General features: G+C 39.8%; 3 long non-coding RNA genes across 3 annotated transcripts; all 3 read left to right on the top strand.

The window, feature by feature from the left end:
- Positions 1-883: 883 nt before the first annotated feature.
- Positions 884-1,902, top strand: LOC309694848. The gene is made up of 2 exons (XR_014272966.1): positions 884-1,144; positions 1,425-1,902. It is a non-coding gene; the product is annotated as an uncharacterized lncRNA (long non-coding RNA).
- Positions 1,903-7,385: 5,483 nt separating this feature from the next.
- On the top strand, positions 7,386-8,404 carry LOC309695313. Its single transcript, XR_014273119.1, has 2 exons — positions 7,386-7,646; positions 7,927-8,404. It is a non-coding gene; the product is annotated as an uncharacterized lncRNA (long non-coding RNA).
- Positions 8,405-13,852: 5,448 nt separating this feature from the next.
- On the top strand, positions 13,853-14,871 carry LOC309695767. The gene is made up of 2 exons (XR_014273231.1): positions 13,853-14,113; positions 14,394-14,871. It is a non-coding gene; the product is annotated as an uncharacterized lncRNA (long non-coding RNA).
- Positions 14,872-15,724: the final 853 nt, after the last annotated feature.

The following is a 15,724-nucleotide window of genomic DNA, read 5'->3' as shown; positions in this document are numbered from 1 at the left end:
GATTAGATTTCCCATGATGCGGTCACCTGTGTTAGAGGTCTGTGCAAGTTCAGGAGCTGTTTCTGTCTCCTCTAAGGCCACTGTTGTTGTGCTATTTTCTGGGATGTTTAACAAATCCATTGCTTTCTGTAGAATCACAGCCTTAATTTGATCTGCCAGCGATGCATAATCCTCTGAGTTTTCAGTTGTTTCCGTGGTATTTTGGATATTAGTGATAAATGTGACATCAGCGGAATTTTCTGCTGTGCTGTGCAAGTTGGCTGTTGTTTCCTGTGAAATATGAGCTGGCATTTCCGTGTTGCGGTCAACTGTGTTAGAGGTCTGTGCAAGTTCAGGAGCTGTCTGTGTCTGCTTTAAGGCCACTGTTGTTGTGCTAGTGACAGCAGTGTCCTGGCAAAACCTCAGTTCTGCACCTGCTGACAGTGAGCATAGGGCAATGACATTATCTACAAAATTACATAGCCTTCCTATGGTGGCATTTTCGGCGTAATCAGACCGCAACTGTTGCCACTGCTCATGTGTAACATTATTTAGCAATTCCTCTAGCAGTGGCCTAACATCATTTGCAGGAGTGGAATGACTCCTGACATTGTCTGGATTGCTCCTAGCTGTGTTGTTGTCCATTTTGCTTCAATATCTATTTGTTTGCTGTTAATGTCTTCTCTCTGTTTGTTAAAGCGAGCGTTAGAAAAAACAGAGTTGCAGAGGGCTATTTATAGGTTTTTGTCTGTATGACGTCTTTGAAGCCCCGCCCACTTCAAGTGTGACGTCTTTGAAGCCTTTGATCTAAGCCCCGCCCACTTCGAGCAAAAAAAGAATGCGCTCGGAGAGTGTGGTTTGTTTGTCTCTCTCTCTCTCTCTCCCCCCCCCCCCCCCCCCCCCCCCCAAGCTTCATCACAGCCTCCCATAATAATAACTTTAGTAATGGTAGCAGTTAAAATATTGTCTGGTTTCATTTGGAACAACGATAGTTGTTTCGTTTATCGTTGATTGTTGATCTATTACAGTCGACCAGGTGACAACAATCACGTTGAAAAATCATTTATTTATAGTTGGCCGGAAACTAAAGCTGCTGTCACTTGGACTATTCCGTAGCACCCACCCGAGTAGTCGTCCTCGTCCCTGCACTGCACGTCGATCTCAGGTAAGAATGTATTTATTTAGTCATTGTTTGAATGCTGAATTTGGAAAAACAGTCAAGATTGCTTGATATTTATAGTCTATTAAAATGTATATTATAGTATATTTAAAATGTGGGGAAAATTTCTCAATAGAAATGTCTAAAATATCATAATTTGGTTCCCAAGTATAAATAACATTTAAAGCTATCTTGGACAGAAGGAAAAGAGTATGTATTTCTTAGAAAACGCGAAATCTGCACAAACATACCATTTTCATGTCATAATGTTCTTTCTGTTATAAAGCTATATTAGCAAAGGTGCTGTAAAGTTGTTAGCAGTGTGTCAGCTTGGTGACCTGCCACAGAGTACCTTTGTGACGTCATTCGCTATGCTCCAGATCGGATGGGTGGTGCAGGACGCCCGACGACTCTCATCTATATACAATTCCCAGCAGCAGACAACTCCAACATTCTGTATTTAATATTTGAATATATATTTTTTAATTTTCTGTCTGTGTGCCAAGGTGAGCTATGCACCTGTTTATTGTTACCTGCTGTGTCTCATGTTAAGAAAACATGTATGGTCAAAATAAAAACACTAGCTTTTAGTGTACAGGATGGATGTGAATGTTAGTGAACAAAACAGGCCTGCTGTATATCAGATGATGTGTATATTCTTAATGTTTTTATGCTTACAAAACTCTACTCAAGTTTCTTTTAAAGTTTTTGCTTGCATTTCCTACACAAATGTCAAAATAATAAAAAATCTTTGTGCACTGATACATGGTCTCACATTTTTATCTATTCAGCTGCTGTGTGATGCACACCAGTGGTCCTCACTGCGCAATGTTAAAAGAAAGGCTTCATTTTTATCAGCTGGTTTTCACATAGGCCAAACATCTCTAAGGATATTTCTCCATTGTCTATAAATACATGTCAACAACATGTAGCAACAACTACTACTGATTCATACATGTCCATCACTTTGGATGAGTGCATGTTTTTTTGCACACTGTCATCCTGTGCACTGTCCCAGCATGATTAGACCTTAGCGATGAACCTTGTTGCCAAAAAGCAAAGCCAGTGGGAGCAACATCTTCCAGAGCTAAAGCTCCGTTCACCAGCACTACTGGTGAGCCTTGTCTATAACAATGCCATGTTTACATCACATACCAAATGTAGTCATTTTTTTTAAATTAACAGAATGATATATAGGATGTGATACTGATTACATAGTACTGATCCTCACCTGAGTACATTTTGTTTTATAATTTCCCTGAGGTCCAGAACATCTCCATCATAATGATCATATCTTGTTTGGGGATGCTGCCCTGCCACACAGTTTGTAGGCCTCAAAAACCTGTTGATCTCAGTACACCTGCAGATTCAAGGAGACATACTTTTACAGGTGACAGTATGTACTAAAGTATATGTAATTTAAACTTTTTTCATAACATTATGAAGTTGTGTGATATGCGAGTGAGAGATTATGACAAACATCCAGAAAAGTCTTGTGATCATGCAGTCATGTCTGAAACTTCTCCCACACCGAGTGCAAGACAGGGTGGAAAAACCCTTTAATTCATAGTGTTCTTGTTGCAGTGAAACGCTAAAAGATTTAAAACAAAAAATAAGGGCACATAAAGTGACACTGCTTGCTTTTTGCAAACTACTTTCACAAAAAGCCCATTATGGATTATGCTCAAGTACACTGTTGTGTAAAATTTACTTTAGTAAATTTACTTGTTTCATGCTTGGTCATGCAAGTTCTGTAAGTGAGTGAAAATAATTCCACAATTTTTTTTAGACATTTTTAGACACTCTAAGCTTTTTGAAAAAGAAAATGATCAAATTGTAACACAGAGTGTGGTCAGACTGCTTTTGTTACACACAAATACCTGTACACGTTTGTAAATCTTAGTTTACGCTAAGAGATCAGAGGAGAAGGGTGGAGTGCCCACTCCAGGTCAGGGATGAGTTCCTCCTCCAAGTGGAAGAGTTTAAGTATCTCAGGGTCTTGTTCACGAGTGATGGGAGAAGGGAGCAGGAGATCGACAGACAGATTGGTGCTCTCAATTTACTGGTCAATCTACGTCCCTACCCTCACCTGTGGTCACGAGCTGTGGGTAGTGACTGAAAGAACAAGACTGCAGATACAAATGGCTAATATGAGCTTCCTCAGAAGCGTGGATGGCCTCTCCCTTAGAGGGGAGGCCAAGTGGCTTCTTTCCACATGGAAAGAAGCCACTTGAGGTGGTTCGGGCATCTGAGAAGAACACCTCCTGGGGTGAGGTGATCCGGGCATGTCCCACTGAGAGGAGGCCCCCGTGCCTTGGTGTTCCCCCAAACAAGCTGAAGGAGGTGGGTGGGGAGAGGGAGGTCTGGGCTTCTTTGCTTGGGCTGCTGCCCCCGTGATCCGCGATCCAGTAGAGTTGAGTATGTGGGTTACGCCCATTAAAAACTTGCCAGATTTTCTAATACAATACCAAACAGCACATTCTGCTATTCACTCTTGCTTTGAGCTTTGATACCCAGGTGCTCCAGTCATGTTCCTGATTGATACAAGTTTGATTTACTGAATACTAGCTAAGCAATCTAAGCAATCTACAGAATCTACAGAATCAACAAATTTCTTCCAGTCAGCGAATGCTGCATATAATTTTATTTTTTGCTTGTTGCAACGTGCATAAAATTAAAAGGTTAAAACAAATGAAACTAGTTTTGAAATTTTTTTTTCAGTTGATTCAATTTTATATCATGAAATATGCAGAAAAAATAGAATTGGGCTGAAAGGTCTAATGCTTCATAACGTATTCAGGTTGTGTATCATATTTTTTAAAAGTAACTAAGTAAGAAAGTAACAAATTACTTACAAAAATAAGCAATCAGTAAAGTAATGGGATTAATTTCTTGGAGAAGTAATCAGTAATTAGTAAATAATTACTATTTTCAAGTAACTTGACCAACACAGGGTATTACCGTATGAAGTGGCAGATGTTAAAGAAACTGTTCGGCTACATGTCCAGTAGGTGGTGCAGACGACTGTCAGGATCCACTAATTCACCACAGTCAGAGTCTTTTGGATTACCTCTGCATCAGCTGAAGGAGTTAGTTTATTTAGTTTTTTGGTTATGTCATAGAATAAAAAGGCCCACATTTTGGAAGGATTTAAGCCCATAAATAAACAGCAGAAATATCCATGTATAGAAAACCTTTTTCTATTAGAAAAAATTCTAATAACGTATAGATACATATCAATACTCAATAACTCATTGTTCCACTTACAATAGCTGTAAGTGCAGCTTACCATGACTTGAGTGTTATCTCACACATCAACCACGGTAAAGCGTGTTATAGACAAGCCAGCCCACTGTGACCATTTCATGCTTTGCCTCTTTCAAAGTGTGAAATATACATGCATGCAAAAATTGCAGTAAGCTGTGGTTACAGCAGAGGGAGACATTTTATTTCAAGCCAAAGTGAAAAGAACCACAGGAAAGCATTTAAAAATGAAATTATTAACACATTTACAATTAAATATACATCAGCTGCCTAGCACTGCTCTGCTCACTACTGTGATATGGAGTTGCACACAAGTGTTTCTGTTTGCAACACTTTGCAAGATGTTGAAAGAGATGGAAGGAAAGATCTTACTGTGAACTAGCTCCGGCCTTGAGTTGAATTATTTCTTCAAGAAGTCACTTGGATGAGTGACGAAATGTTTCTCCCACACATAGGGTTTTAGATAGCACCTCCTCTCCTGACTTAGCTTGTTTTTGTTTGTTATTTTGGCCTGTGTTCACCAGGGAGTTAAGTTTTCAGTGGAGACAAATAAACCACCGTTCACTTAATAAATTGTTTTTTCTTCCCAAACCGTCACTTCCTTTTTAACCCTTATGCTACGTTCCTGTACCCCTAGACTGGGGCGTAACACATCTGAAATGAAAAGCCTGTAAACGTGTGTTCCAGCCTCCTGACTTTGCTGGCACTCGGTCTTCATACTCGACTCCAGATCTGGACTTGTGTTGAACTCGACTGAGGTGGTCTGATCAGACACAGCGCTGCTGTTTGCTGCAGCTGTCCAAAAATCACAGACAAAGTCAGGAATGTTTTTACCTCGTCTAGCTGCTCTGTGTGTGTGTGTGTGTGTGTGTGTACAGGTCACATGACAGCACAGCATTTTCTACCCACAGTTTGAACTGAGCAAGAAATAACAAATGTATTTATTCAACTTACAGACAATAAAAAAACAAACAGAAATCAGTGTAAAATTTAATAACTTTTATTGATGTTAACTTTTTAAAAAGTTATTAAAAAGAAAACCCCAACAGAAAAACCCCTCTGAGCAAGCACTTGGCGACAGTGGGGAAGAAAAACTCCCTTTTAAGAGGGAGAAACTTCAGGCAGAACCAGGCTCAGTGAGGGGACAGCCATCTGCCGCGACCGTTCCAAGGGGTTATCACAATTTTTTTCTACAATGCATCAACCTTGTTTTGTCTCCTGGTGAAACAAAACAGTCGGCCTATAGATGAGAAAAACCGACGTATGCAACTTGGCTTCTTCGAAAGTTTGGCTGCCTCTTCTATGAAAATTTTAACAATCGTATTGTCGACTGTTGGTTCATTTAATTCCATGTTTTGCAGAACTACTTCTGCCTCTTGCCACTGTTTACACAGGGCTTTGAAAATCACCTTCTCAAAGTTTTTGAACTTCCTTAAGGGGATTTGATCAATTTCATCCCTGATTTTAGCCCAGATTTTTTCGCTAAGCCTCTTGTAGATGGTTAAAACTCTTTCTGGACTTATGACTTTACCTGATTTTTTTATAACCCGCTTAACTAGTTCTTCCATACATGTTTCCACAAAAAATCGGTATTTTTCTTTGTTTTGAGACAATTCATCCTTTGCTACCAAAGGGTGTTTTTTGAATTGATTTTGCATGCTGGCTTCATGTTGAGCCGAGGATTTCTTTGGGGTTACATCATTTTCCAAAGAGGTTCCTGCTTTATCTACAGCCTGCGTGGTGTCACGGTTTTTCTTGTCTATTGGAGTTCTGGGCTCGTCAGATGTATCAATGATATTTGTGGCAACATTTTCTGCTGTGTTGTTCACGTTGACTGTTGTTTTCTGTTGTTCAGGAGCTGTCTGTGTCTCCTTTGAGGCCACTGTTGTTGTGATGTTTTCTGTGATGTTGATCAAATCCCTTGTTTTCTGTAGAATCACAGCCTTAATGTGATCTGCCAGCGATGCATTATCCTCTGAGTTTTCAGGTGTTTCCATGGTATTTTGGATATTAGTGATAAGTGTGGCACCAGCGGAATTTTCTGCTGTGCTGTTCACGTTGACTGTTGCTTTCTGTAAAATAACAACTGGCACACAGATTAGATTTCCCATGATGCGGTCACCTGTGTTAGAGGTCTGTGCAAGTTCAGGAGCTGTTTCTGTCTCCTCTAAGGCCACTGTTGTTGTGCTATTTTCTGGGATGTTTAACAAATCCATTGCTTTCTGTAGAATCACAGCCTTAATTTGATCTGCCAGCGATGCATAATCCTCTGAGTTTTCAGTTGTTTCCGTGGTATTTTGGATATTAGTGATAAATGTGACATCAGCGGAATTTTCTGCTGTGCTGTGCAAGTTGGCTGTTGTTTCCTGTGAAATATGAGCTGGCATTTCCGTGTTGCGGTCAACTGTGTTAGAGGTCTGTGCAAGTTCAGGAGCTGTCTGTGTCTGCTTTAAGGCCACTGTTGTTGTGCTAGTGACAGCAGTGTCCTGGCAAAACCTCAGTTCTGCACCTGCTGACAGTGAGCATAGGGCAATGACATTATCTACAAAATTACATAGCCTTCCTATGGTGGCATTTTCGGCGTAATCAGACCGCAACTGTTGCCACTGCTCATGTGTAACATTATTTAGCAATTCCTCTAGCAGTGGCCTAACATCATTTGCAGGAGTGGAATGACTCCTGACATTGTCTGGATTGCTCCTAGCTGTGTTGTTGTCCATTTTGCTTCAATATCTATTTGTTTGCTGTTAATGTCTTCTCTCTGTTTGTTAAAGCGAGCGTTAGAAAAAACAGAGTTGCAGAGGGCTATTTATAGGTTTTTGTCTGTATGACGTCTTTGAAGCCCCGCCCACTTCAAGTGTGACGTCTTTGAAGCCTTTGATCTAAGCCCCGCCCACTTCGAGCAAAAAAAGAATGCGCTCGGAGAGTGTGGTTTGTTTGTCTCTCTCTCTCTCTCTCTCTCTCTCTCTCTCCCCCCCCCCCCCCCAAGCTTCATCACAGCCTCCCATAATAATAACTTTAGTAATGGTAGCAGTTAAAATATTGTCTGGTTTCATTTGGAACAACGATAGTTGTTTCGTTTATCGTTGATTGTTGATCTATTACAGTCGACCAGGTGACAACAATCACGTTGAAAAATCATTTATTTATAGTTGGCCGGAAACTAAAGCTGCTGTCACTTGGACTATTCCGTAGCACCCACCCGAGTAGTCGTCCTCGTCCCTGCACTGCACGTCGATCTCAGGTAAGAATGTATTTATTTAGTCATTGTTTGAATGCTGAATTTGGAAAAACAGTCAAGATTGCTTGATATTTATAGTCTATTAAAATGTATATTATAGTATATTTAAAATGTGGGGAAAATTTCTCAATAGAAATGTCTAAAATATCATAATTTGGTTCCCAAGTATAAATAACATTTAAAGCTATCTTGGACAGAAGGAAAAGAGTATGTATTTCTTAGAAAACGCGAAATCTGCACAAACATACCATTTTCATGTCATAATGTTCTTTCTGTTATAAAGCTATATTAGCAAAGGTGCTGTAAAGTTGTTAGCAGTGTGTCAGCTTGGTGACCTGCCACAGAGTACCTTTGTGACGTCATTCGCTATGCTCCAGATCGGATGGGTGGTGCAGGACGCCCGACGACTCTCATCTATATACAATTCCCAGCAGCAGACAACTCCAACATTCTGTATTTAATATTTGAATATATATTTTTTAATTTTCTGTCTGTGTGCCAAGGTGAGCTATGCACCTGTTTATTGTTACCTGCTGTGTCTCATGTTAAGAAAACATGTATGGTCAAAATAAAAACACTAGCTTTTAGTGTACAGGATGGATGTGAATGTTAGTGAACAAAACAGGCCTGCTGTATATCAGATGATGTGTATATTCTTAATGTTTTTATGCTTACAAAACTCTACTCAAGTTTCTTTTAAAGTTTTTGCTTGCATTTCCTACACAAATGTCAAAATAATAAAAAATCTTTGTGCACTGATACATGGTCTCACATTTTTATCTATTCAGCTGCTGTGTGATGCACACCAGTGGTCCTCACTGCGCAATGCTAAAAGAAAGGCTTCATTTTTATCAGCTGGTTTTCACATAGGCCAAACATCTCTAAGGATATTTCTCCATTGTCTATAAATACATGTCAACAACATGTAGCAACAACTACTACTGATTCATACATGTCCATCACTTTGGATGAGTGCATGTTTTTTTGCACACTGTCATCCTGTGCACTGTTCCAGCATGATTAGACCTTAGCGATGAACCTTGTTGCCAAAAAGCAAAGCCAGTGGGAGCAACATCTTCCAGAGCTAAAGCTCCGTTCACCAGCACTACTGGTGAGCCTTGTCTATAACAATGCCATGTTTACATCACATACCAAATGTAGTCATTTTTTAAAAATTAACAGAATGATATATAGGATGTGATACTGATTACATAGTACTGATCCTCACCTGAGTACATTTTGTTTTATAATTTCCCTGAGGTCCAGAACATCTCCATCATAATGATCATATCTTGTTTGGGGATGCTGCCCTGCCACACAGTTTGTAGGCCTCAAAAACCTGTTGATCTCAGTACACCTGCAGATTCAAGGAGACATACTTTTACAGGTGACAGTATGTACTAAAGTATATGTAATTTAAACTTTTTTCATAACATTATGAAGTTGTGTGATATGCGAGTGAGAGATTATGACAAACATCCAGAAAAGTCTTGTGATCATGCAGTCATGTCTGAAACTTCTCCCACACCGAGTGCAAGACAGGGTGGAAAAACCCTTTAATTCATAGTGTTCTTGTTGCAGTGAAACGCTAAAAGATTTAAAACAAAAAATAAGGGCACATAAAGTGACACTGCTTGCTTTTTGCAAACTACTTTCACAAAAAGCCCATTATGGATTATGCTCAAGTACACTGTTGTGTAAAATTTACTTTAGTAAATTTACTTGTTTCATGCTTGGTCATGCAAGTTCTGTAAGTGAGTGAAAATAATTCCACAATTTTTTTTAGACATTTTTAGACACTCTAAGCTTTTTGAAAAAGAAAATTATCAAATTGTAACACAGAGTGTGGTCAGACTGCTTTTGTTACACACAAATACCTGTACACGTTTGTAAATCTTAGTTTACGCTAAGAGATCAGAGGAGAAGGGTGGAGTGCCCACTCCAGGTCAGGGATGAGTTCCTCCTCCAAGTGGAAGAGTTTAAGTATCTCAGGGTCTTGTTCACGAGTGATGGGAGAAGGGAGCAGGAGATCGACAGACAGATTGGTGCTCTCAATTTACTGGTCAATCTACGTCCCTACCCTCACCTGTGGTCACGAGCTGTGGGTAGTGACTGAAAGAACAAGACTGCAGATACAAATGGCTAATATGAGCTTCCTCAGAAGCGTGGATGGCCTCTCCCTTAGAGGGGAGGCCAAGTGGCTTCTTTCCATGTGGAAAGAAGCCACTTGAGGTGGTTCGGGCATCTGAGAAGAACACCTCCTGGGGTGAGGTGATCCGGGCATGTCCCACTGAGAGGAGGCCCCCGTGCCTTGGTGTTCCCCCAAACAAGCTGAAGGAGGTGGGTGGGGAGAGGGAGGTCTGGGCTTCTTTGCTTGGGCTGCTGCCCCCGTGATCCGCGATCCAGTAGAGTTGAGTATGTGGGTTACGCCCATTAAAAACTTGCCAGATTTTCTAATACAATACCAAACAGCACATTCTGCTATTCACTCTTGCTTTGAGCTTTGATACCCAGGTGCTCCAGTCATGTTCCTGATTGATACAAGTTTGATTTACTGAATACTAGCTAAGCAATCTAAGCAATCTACAGAATCTACAGAATCAACAAATTTCTTCCAGTCAGCGAATGCTGCATATAATTTTATTTTTTGCTTGTTGCAACGTGCATAAAATTAAAAGGTTAAAACTAATGAAACTAGTTTTGAATTTTTTTTTTCAGTTGATTCAATTTTATATCATGAAATATGCAGAAAAAATAGAATTGGGCTGAAAGGTCTAATGCTTCATAACGTATTCAGGTTGTGTATCATATTTTTTAAAAGTAACTAAGTAAGAAAGTAACAAATTACTTACAAAAATAAGCAATCAGTAAAGTAATGGGATTAATTTCTTGGAGAAGTAATCAGTAATTAGTAAATAATTACTATTTTCAAGTAACTTGACCAACACAGGGTATTACCGTATGAAGTGGCAGATGTTAAAGAAACTGTTCGGCTACATGTCCAGTAGGTGGTGCAGACGACTGTCAGGATCCACTACCTCTGCATCAGCTGAAGGAGTTAGTTTATTTAGTTTTTTGGTTATGTCATAGAATAAAAAGGCCCACATTTTGGAAGGATTTAAGCCCATAAATAAACAGCAGAAATATCCATGTATAGAAAACCTTTTTCTATTAGAAAAAATTCTAATAATGTATAGATACATATCAATACTCAATAACTCATTGTTCCACTTACAATAGCTGTAAGTGCAGCTTACCATGACTTGAGTGTTATCTCACACATCAACCACGGTAAAGCGTGTTATAGACAAGCCAGCCCACTGTGACCATTTCATGCTTTGCCTCTTTCAAAGTGTGAAATATACATGCATGCAAAAATTGCAGTAAGCTGTGGTTACAGCAGAGGGAGACATTTTATTTCAAGCCAAAGTGAAAAGAACCACAGGAAAGCATTTAAAAATGAAATTATTAACACATTTACAATTAAATATACATCAGCTGCCTAGCACTGCTCTGCTCACTACTGTGATATGGAGTTGCACACAAGTGTTTCTGTTTGCAACACTTTGCAAGATGTTGAAAGAGATGGAAGGAAAGATCTTACTGTGAACTAGCTCCGGCCTTGAGTTGAATTATTTCTTCAAGAAGTCACTTGGATGAGTGACGAAATGTTTCTCCCACACATAGGGTTTTAGATAGCACCTCCTCTCCTGACTTAGCTTGTTTTTGTTTGTTATTTTGGCCTGTGTTCACCAGGGAGTTAAGTTTTCAGTGGAGACAAATAAACCACCGTTCACTTAATAAATTGTTTTTTCTTCCCAAACCGTCACTTCCTTTTTAACCCTTATGCTACGTTCCTGTACCCCTAGACTGGGGCGTAACACATCTGAAATGAAAAGCCTGTAAACGTGTGTTCCAGCCTCCTGACTTTGCTGGCACTCGGTCTTCATACTCGACTCCAGATCTGGACTTGTGTTGAACTCGACTGAGGTGGTCTGATCAGACACAGCGCTGCTGTTTGCTGCAGCTGTCCAAAAATCACAGACAAAGTCAGGAATGTTTTTACCTCGTCTAGCTGCTCTGTGTGTGTGTGTGTGTGTGTGTGTGTACAGGTCACATGACAGCACAGCATTTTCTACCCACAGTTTGAACTGAGCAAGAAATAACAAATGTATTTATTCAACTTACAGACAATAAAAAAACAAACAGAAATCAGTGTAAAATTTAATAACTTTTATTGATGTTAACTTTTTAAAAAGTTATTAAAAAGAAAACCCCAACAGAAAAACCCCTCTGAGCAAGCACTTGGCGACAGTGGGGAAGAAAAACTCCCTTTTAAGAGGGAGAAACTTCAGGCAGAACCAGGCTCAGTGAGGGGACAGCCATCTGCCGCGACCGTTCCAAGGGGTTATCACAATTTTTTTCTACAATGCATCAACCTTGTTTTGTCTCCTGGTGAAACAAAACAGTCGGCCTATAGATGAGAAAAACCGACGTATGCAACTTGGCTTCTTCGAAAGTTTGGCTGCCTCTTCTATGAAAATTTTAACAATCGTATTGTCGACTGTTGGTTCATTTAATTCCATGTTTTGCAGAACTACTTCTGCCTCTTGCCACTGTTTACACAGGGCTTTGAAAATCACCTTCTCAAAGTTTTTGAACTTCCTTAAGGGGATTTGATCAATTTCATCCCTGATTTTAGCCCAGATTTTTTCGCTAAGCCTCTTGTAGATGGTTAAAACTCTTTCTGGACTTATGACTTTACCTGATTTTTTTATAACCCGCTTAACTAGTTCTTCCATACATGTTTCCACAAAAAATCGGTATTTTTCTTTGTTTTGAGACAATTCATCCTTTGCTACCAAAGGGTGTTTTTTGAATTGATTTTGCATGCTGGCTTCATGTTGAGCCGAGGATTTCTTTGGGGTTACATCATTTTCCAAAGAGGTTCCTGCTTTATCTACAGCCTGCGTGGTGTCACGGTTTTTCTTGTCTATTGGAGTTCTGGGCTCGTCAGATGTATCAATGATATTTGTGGCAACATTTTCTGCTGTGTTGTTCACGTTGACTGTTGTTTTGTGTTGTTCAGGAGCTGTCTGTGTCTCCTTTGAGGCCACTGTTGTTGTGATGTTTTCTGTGATGTTGATCAAATCCCTTGTTTTCTGTAGAATCACAGCCTTAATGTGATCTGCCAGCGATGCATTATCCTCTGAGTTTTCAGGTGTTTCCATGGTATTTTGGATATTAGTGATAAGTGTGGCACCAGCGGAATTTTCTGCTGTGCTGTTCACGTTGACTGTTGCTTTCTGTAAAATAACAACTGGCACACAGATTAGATTTCCCATGATGCGGTCACCTGTGTTAGAGGTCTGTGCAAGTTCAGGAGCTGTTTCTGTCTCCTCTAAGGCCACTGTTGTTGTGCTATTTTCTGGGATGTTTAACAAATCCATTGCTTTCTGTAGAATCACAGCCTTAATTTGATCTGCCAGCGATGCATAATCCTCTGAGTTTTCAGTTGTTTCCGTGGTATTTTGGATATTAGTGATAAATGTGACATCAGCGGAATTTTCTGCTGTGCTGTGCAAGTTGGCTGTTGTTTCCTGTGAAATATGAGCTGGCATTTCCGTGTTGCGGTCAACTGTGTTAGAGGTCTGTGCAAGTTCAGGAGCTGTCTGTGTCTGCTTTAAGGCCACTGTTGTTGTGCTAGTGACAGCAGTGTCCTGGCAAAACCTCAGTTCTGCACCTGCTGACAGTGAGCATAGGGCAATGACATTATCTACAAAATTACATAGCCTTCCTATGGTGGCATTTTCGGCGTAATCAGACCGCAACTGTTGCCACTGCTCATGTGTAACATTATTTAGCAATTCCTCTAGCAGTGGCCTAACATCATTTGCAGGAGTGGAATGACTCCTGACATTGTCTGGATTGCTCCTAGCTGTGTTGTTGTCCATTTTGCTTCAATATCTATTTGTTTGCTGTTAATGTCTTCTCTCTGTTTGTTAAAGCGAGCGTTAGAAAAAACAGAGTTGCAGAGGGCTATTTATAGGTTTTTGTCTGTATGACGTCTTTGAAGCCCCGCCCACTTCAAGTGTGACGTCTTTGAAGCCTTTGATCTAAGCCCCGCCCACTTCGAGCAAAAAAAGAATGCGCTCGGAGAGTGTGGTTTGTTTGTCTCTCTCTCTCTCTCTCTCCCCCCCCCCCCCCCCCCCAAGCTTCATCACAGCCTCCCATAATAATAACTTTAGTAATGGTAGCAGTTAAAATATTGTCTGGTTTCATTTGGAACAACGATAGTTGTTTCGTTTATCGTTGATTGTTGATCTATTACAGTCGACCAGGTGACAACAATCACGTTGAAAAATCATTTATTTATAGTTGGCCGGAAACTAAAGCTGCTGTCACTTGGACTATTCCGTAGCACCCACCCGAGTAGTCGTCCTCGTCCCTGCACTGCACGTCGATCTCAGGTAAGAATGTATTTATTTAGTCATTGTTTGAATGCTGAATTTGGAAAAACAGTCAAGATTGCTTGATATTTATAGTCTATTAAAATGTATATTATAGTATATTTAAAATGTGGGGAAAATTTCTCAATAGAAATGTCTAAAATATCATAATTTGGTTCCCAAGTATAAATAACATTTAAAGCTATCTTGGACAGAAGGAAAAGAGTATGTATTTCTTAGAAAACGCGAAATCTGCACAAACATACCATTTTCATGTCATAATGTTCTTTCTGTTATAAAGCTATATTAGCAAAGGTGCTGTAAAGTTGTTAGCAGTGTGTCAGCTTGGTGACCTGCCACAGAGTACCTTTGTGACGTCATTCGCTATGCTCCAGATCGGATGGGTGGTGCAGGACGCCCGACGACTCTCATCTATATACAATTCCCAGCAGCAGACAACTCCAACATTCTGTATTTAATATTTGAATATATATTTTTTAATTTTCTGTCTGTGTGCCAAGGTGAGCTATGCACCTGTTTATTGTTACCTGCTGTGTCTCATGTTAAGAAAACATGTATGGTCAAAATAAAAACACTAGCTTTTAGTGTACAGGATGGATGTGAATGTTAGTGAACAAAACAGGCCTGCTGTATATCAGATGATGTGTATATTCTTAATGTTTTTATGCTTACAAAACTCTACTCAAGTTTCTTTTAAAGTTTTTGCTTGCATTTCCTACACAAATGTCAAAATAATAAAAAATCTTTGTGCACTGATACATGGTCTCACATTTTTATCTATTCAGCTGCTGTGTGATGCACACCAGTGGTCCTCACTGCGCAATGTTAAAAGAAAGGCTTCATTTTTATCAGCTGGTTTTCACATAGGCCAAACATCTCTAAGGATATTTCTCCATTGTCTATAAATACATGTCAACAACATGTAGCAACAACTACTACTGATTCATACATGTCCATCACTTTGGATGAGTGCATGTTTTTTTGCACACTGTCATCCTGTGCACTGTCCCAGCATGATTAGACCTTAGCGATGAACCTTGTTGCCAAAAAGCAAAGCCAGTGGGAGCAACATCTTCCAGAGCTAAAGCTCCGTTCACCAGCACTACTGGTGAGCCTTGTCTATAACAATGCCATGTTTACATCACATACCAAATGTAGTCATTTTTTTTAAATTAACAGAATGATATATAGGATGTGATACTGATTACATAGTACTGATCCTCACCTGAGTACATTTTGTTTTATAATTTCCCTGAGGTCCAGAACATCTCCATCATAATGATCATATCTTGTTTGGGGATGCTGCCCTGCCACACAGTTTGTAGGCCTCAAAAACCTGTTGATCTCAGTACACCTGCAGATTCAAGGAGACATACTTTTACAGGTGACAGTATGTACTAAAGTATATGTAATTTAAACTTTTTTCATAACATTATGAAGTTGTGTGATATGCGAGTGAGAGATTATGACAAACATCCAGAAAAGTCTTGTGATCATGCAGTCATGTCTGAAACTTCTCCCACACCGAGTGCAAGACAGGGTGGAAAAACCCTTTAATTCATAGTGTTCTTGTTGCAGTGAAACGCTAAAAGATTTAAAACAAAAAATAAG

Source organism: Aulonocara stuartgranti (assembly GCF_965226115.1).
Source record: "Aulonocara stuartgranti genome assembly, chromosome: 19".
Lineage (NCBI taxonomy): Eukaryota > Metazoa > Chordata > Actinopteri > Cichliformes > Cichlidae > Aulonocara > Aulonocara stuartgranti.
This window is presented reverse-complemented; position numbering and strand designations above follow the sequence as displayed.